This window comes from Gavialis gangeticus, unplaced genomic scaffold (genome assembly GCF_001723915.1).
Source record: "Gavialis gangeticus isolate Ggan-Ray unplaced genomic scaffold, GavGan_comp1, whole genome shotgun sequence".
NCBI classification, from domain to species: domain Eukaryota; kingdom Metazoa; phylum Chordata; order Crocodylia; family Gavialidae; genus Gavialis; species Gavialis gangeticus.
Window position 1 is genome coordinate 80562341 of NW_017729032.1, and position 6000 is coordinate 80568340.

Consider the following 6000-nt stretch of genomic DNA (forward strand, 5'->3'; position numbering starts at 1 on the left):
TCAAACACTATACATTACCCTTGAACTGGAAAGACATTCAGCCATACATGACAGGTGAGAGAAGATCATTCTCAGTTGACCAGCTAAAGTAGTTGGAAAAAATCTTTGCAAGCTTTCAGGCACAAACACCCACCATCAGACTGTCAGTAAATAATGTCTGGGCAGAAGGCCCAATCTGTAGGCCATTCATTGTGGCCCATTCCTTCCATTCATCATAGTAGCTAATTGAAATGAAGCTACCTTAAATGAAGTTGTCAGATAAAAAGGCAGACTTTTTGCCAAAGGATATTCCTTCTCCTGGGAGGAGATAGGGAGGCAATCAGGAACAGACCTCAGAGAAACTGAAGTCAAACAATTTTTTTTCATGAAATACTTTTTAGTTGGTAAATGCTGATTTGTTGAAGATGAAAATGTCAGCAGAGTTCTGAGTGTTTTGATGAATACAATATTTACTTGCATACTATGCTCCCAAAATCAGTCTTTCAAAACTCGGGTGTGTCTTTCTTCATTAGAACAGAAGCACCAAGAGCACAAACCTGGAATAAATCTTTTTTAACTTAGAGTTTGCCTTCCAAAAATAAGACACATGTCTTATTTGGTTGGAAGGGGGGAAGGGGGAGGTGTGGTATGTGTGAGAATATGCTATTTCTTTGGGAGTATTTCTTTTCTCCAAAATAAAGTTTCTGGTCAGAAAAAAAAAGGATATTTGTGTGTGCAGTGGGTATAATGAATAGTTGGAATACAAAGGTTCATGTTCCTCCTCTGCCATATCTGGCACAGACACTTGAAGCTGAAATTTTCTCATTTTTCATGGTTGCCCAAACCATTGAGATACATAGTCAACCTCTCTGTTCCAGTGAATATTTGTGTGTATGCAGTGGAACAAATCCAAAAGTCAAGGGCTATTCACCTGTGGATCCCAAATGGATGTAGGTGCTTTCTTTATATTCCTGAGTCAGGCACCTGATTTCTATAGAGGGACTTTTTTTTAGACACAACTCTGTGCTCAGTACTTCCTACTGGGTAGGTGTAAGAAGCTGCCTTCTCAGTCTGTTAGCTGTCCATATCATTCTTCAGAGACACCTAAACGTCTATGCTGGAATGGCAGCTTATTCTCGTACAGGCATTACTTAGCATGTGACATCTAGCCACTCTTTTTGCACACCCTAAACATAGAAATACATCAGTGAAGATGTTTTGAGGCAACTCTTTGTGCCTGCTAATGAGACCTCAGTGTCAGGACTGCTTAAGAGTGACTTTCCTGGACTAGCCTTATCAGCAAGGATCCTGGTTTTCTCTGATAAAAAAAATTCCCAATTTTCAGGTTAAAAAAAGTAACCCAAAATCCATGATCAAAATGAAACACTACTCTCTCTCTCTCTCTCTCTTTCTCTCTCTCTCTATATATATATTAGGGCTGTGAGAAACAGCAGTGTTATGCTTCGACCGACGTTCTGATGGAAGAGTGTTTCATTCTGAATTTCATTTAATTTTGAAAGCACTGTTCCATTCTGTTTTATCGAAAAGGTTTTGCTGTTTCAATGCTGTTTCGATGTTTTGGCCATAGTCTAGAATAGGGAAGCACAAAACAGCCTATAACTTTATCATTTCTTGCCTGATTCAGATGAAACTTGTAGGGATGGTAGCCCCTTCTGAAAGCATGAAGTCTGCCAAGTTTCAAGGAGATAGGTGTAGGGGTTTCTAGGAAACTGCACCTCAAGCTGCTGACAAGCAGGAGCCGGGGAGCAGGAGCAATGTCTTGTGATCCAGCAGGCAGATTGGGGGCCCGCCCCCCTCAGAGAGCCCCTGCAGCCCTCCCAGGGGTGCGGGTAGATCCTCCAATCTACCTGCTGGATGACATAAGGCTGCTTCTACCACCTGGGACACAGCACTGAGGAACTGAGCCTGGCTGGGGGAAGTGCCTCCCACCATCAGGCTCAGCTCCCAGTGGCTCACAGCCCTGTGGAACTCAGCTCGGTGGCAGGAGGTGAAATGCAGTGCCAGCTCTACCCACCTTCTACCACTGGGCTGAGCCCCATGGGGCTGGTGGACCTGGAGTGCAGCCTGGTGGTGGGAGGTGGGCAGAGCTGGCGATGCGTTCCGATCAGCTCCACCAGCCCCACGGGGCACAGCCCAGTGGCAGGAGGCGGGAAGAGCCAGGGCTGTGCTCCCTGCTGTGGGGCTGTGGAGCTGTTTCAGAGCACAGCCCTGGCTCTTTCCTGCCTCCCACCACCTGGCTGGCTGCTTCAGAATTCAAAACATTTCAAAACTTTCAAAATGTTTTGACTGGCCTTGTTTCGTTTTGAGGCTGTTTTGAAGCCCTTCGTTTCATTTTGGTTTCACTGTTTTGAGCTCAAAACTAGTCAAAACTGTGTCAAAACGAAACAGCCAATGAAGCTTTTCACAGCCCTAATATATATATAGTGGTGTTTCATTTTGATCATGGACAAATGTAGATTTAGAGTTACCTTTTTTAACCTGGAAATTAGGGATTTTTTTTTTATCAGAGAAAACTAGGATCTCTGTTTATCAGAGTCTTTCAGGGTTTAGAGAGAGGGCACACTTGGGAATGCCCTTGCTAGGACACATTGAAGAGGCAGAGTAGCTCTTGATACACTGCATAATGAATTTAGGCATTTAACTCAGGTTTGGCATTTTACTTTTCAGGCTAGTTACGTAAAATTTTAAGTGTTGCAGGGTGTCTGTACACGAGCACAGAGACTGCTCTGACATGCAGTAGTTACATTCCAGCTGTAATAATGTTCCAGTGCTCCAGCAGCCTCCTGTGTCTTATGTATCAGTATCCCTGCACTTTAAAATGGTGGCAGGGGCACTTGAACTAAAGCCCATTGAATGATTTTTAGTTCAAGCACCCCCAACACCAATTTTTAAGCATGGGGATACTGATACATGAGATTCAGTGAAGCTTTTATTAGAGTGGCTCTCAGAGATGCTATAATTAAAGCACTACCTAACTCACCCCCGGAGCATGTGTAAAAGTGCCCACACTGCCTATGTTGTAGATGCTTAATGGATTGTTGAGACTGGCTGATCCTCTCACTCCCTTCCTTTATTTATGACTATCTTATCTCCATGAAATGTAGAAAGACAAACATATTTAAGCCATTTAAAAAAATATTGCACCCCTCTAAATTTACAACTTTGGTTTCACATTTCAATCTGATGTAAATTAATTTGGTATAAAATTAAATTGGATGAGTCATAGACCCTGAAAATCAAGGTTTAGAATAGAACCCTCCAGGCTCTGCTGTAATATTTTTAATCAGAGTTAATTGATGTCAACTGTGTGGTCTGTGTGTTTTTTAAATTGATGAAGTGAATGCAAGTGCGGTGGTTGTTGTTGCAGTTTAGAAGCTGGAACTAGTTGGCAGTCATTAAGGATCTATGGGTAAGGGAATGTTTTCTGTTAATTGCACAGGGAAAAGTCTTAGCAGAGATTCATGTGGTGTGGTATCATTTGGTTCGTTAGGATAAGAAGCTTCAGTTGTGCTATAATCACCTGGGAATGAACAAGAGATCTTTCCAGCTTTATGACTAGCTGTGGAAATGCATATGGCCTCTGTGACAAGCATTGGGAGTATCTGCTTTTGTATTTTTCTATAATAGCATCATATTCACTACAATACAGGGCCTGTAAGTGTTTAAAATTAAATTCCAATTATAAATATGTATGCTTTTGAATGGTTGTAAGCTGCAGACTGAAACTTGGCATGAATGTTCTCTTTCATGTACAAATACCATATTTACTCAAATATCTTATTCTCCTGCAGTTGAGGATGATCGTCTTCCACAAGTGTCTTGTTTGTGTGTCCAAAGACAGATGGTGATGTTGATTGGGGATTGACAGACCCTACAGCAGCTCAGGCACGTGTGTCCATGTGGTGTGGATGGCACTTGGTTCTTGATTTGGTCCACAACATGCTGTTTCTGCCACTTCTGCTTTTCCATCTCCTGTTGTTATTGTGAGGTTTCAAGGTACTGAGATTCCTGCAGCAGACTGGATTACCAGAGCTGGGGACTGTTCTTTAGGATTTTCTTGGTGGAGGACCTTAGTCTTTTGAATGTTAAGCATCAGTCCTATTTGCTTGTATGCCTTTATAAAGACGTTGATGATTGCCTGAAGGTCTGCTTCTCAGTGAGCACACACTACAGCATCATCACCTTACTGGAGCTCAATTATTGAGGTTAGGGTGATCTTTGTTTTGGCTTGGGGTTAGCTGAGGTTAAACAGTTTATCATCCATTCAGTAATTCAGCTCTACTCTGGGTTGAAGCTTGTTGGTCAAATGTAGCAAGGAATATTGAGAAGAGTGTTGGAGTGATGATGCAGCCTTGCTTAATTCCCATTTTAACCTCAAAGGGATCTGTGATAGATCCATAACTGAGAACCACCACTTACATTCTGTCGCAGAGCAGACAGAAAATGGTGACAAATTTTGGTGAGAGGATCCATACTTCAGAAGGATCCTCCATAACATTTCTTGGCTGGCAGAGTTGAAAGCTTTTATAAAGGCAAAGAAGTCTGTGTAGAGAAGCTTATGTTGTTACCAGAATTTCTCATGCAGCTAGCAAGATGTGAAGATCATATTGCTTGTGGTTCTTGATGCTCTAAGCCACACTGAGAGTATTTCAAGCTATGGTGATCCCTCAGTTCAGTACTACCAATATGTGTGTATGTATAGCACAGCGTTTCCCAACCTTTTCCATCCCATGGCATACTTACTTGAATTAAAAAACATTATGGCACACTGGGCATGGAGTGGGGGCATGGCACATGGCTGGACATGGAGTGGCAGGGGGAGGGGGACGTGGCACTTGAATCAGTGACTGGAGCCACACCCCCTACCTGTTTCTGGTGCAGATGGACAGATAGACAGGTTGGGGGTGTGGTTCCCCAAAATTCTGCAGCACACCTACTCATGCTTGGTGGCATACCAGTGTGCTGTGGCACACCAGTTGGGAAATGCAGATACCCACCCCCCTCCACAAAGGATCCACATGCTAATTGGCCTCCCTACACACACATGACTGGAACTGGGTGTTCTTGTCATGAGTCCTGGGATCCTCCAAAAAGTCATATGCAGATGAGATGCAGGGCAACTTGGTTTGGCTCCACCTCATGGAGGGTGGGGCCATACTAATCATATGTGACAGGATAAGAGAGGGAGCGACAGAAGTATTCTGAGTGAACTGTTTGGGGTCCCATTTGGTGATGTTTGCTAGATATTTAGGTCTGTTGAATAAACAGGAATCATTGGAAATGGGAAAGAAAGGCACTGCCCAACTGTGGAAGTGAAGAGGAAGTTGAAATGTATTTAATGTAGTAGCTTACCATGACTGCAAGGAGTTGGTGCTGAGGGGAGCTGAGTGCAATGGGTACTACTAAATGTTTTATTTAGAGGGGCTGTACAGGCTTGTTCTTGGCCTGTTGACTAAGATCAAGTAGAAAGATTTTGGCATTACACCCACTCTATGAAAATGGAACACTTCTTCCTCCTGTGGCCATATGGCTGAGGGTAAGCAACACTTGAGGGCATCCAAACCTCTGGGCTTGGGCCTGCATGTACAATGCCCACCAAACGACTTGGAAGCATCTGAAGTTCCAGGTGAGGGTGTAGGATATTTGCCCACAGTAGGGCCACATATGGTTCTTGAATGACTTATGGATTTGGAATTGATTGGGCTGATTTGACTTGGAACATGAAAAATTTTCCTTAAAAAAAAAATTGTCATAAGCATCTTGGTCTTTTGCCTAAGATCAAGCATTTTAACACCAAGGGGAGGGTGTCAGGTTTGGCTCTAGCCCTCCTGGTACCAGCCTGGTATTGTAGTACCTCCAGGCCCATTTCATACTAGCCTGGTAGTGGGGTACCTTCAGGCCTGGTGCTCATTCCCCCTGGGGGAGCAACTGCCCATTTTTAAAGGGCCACACAAAGAAAAAAAGGTTCCTATCAGTATGTTTGCCCAGTATGAGTTATAT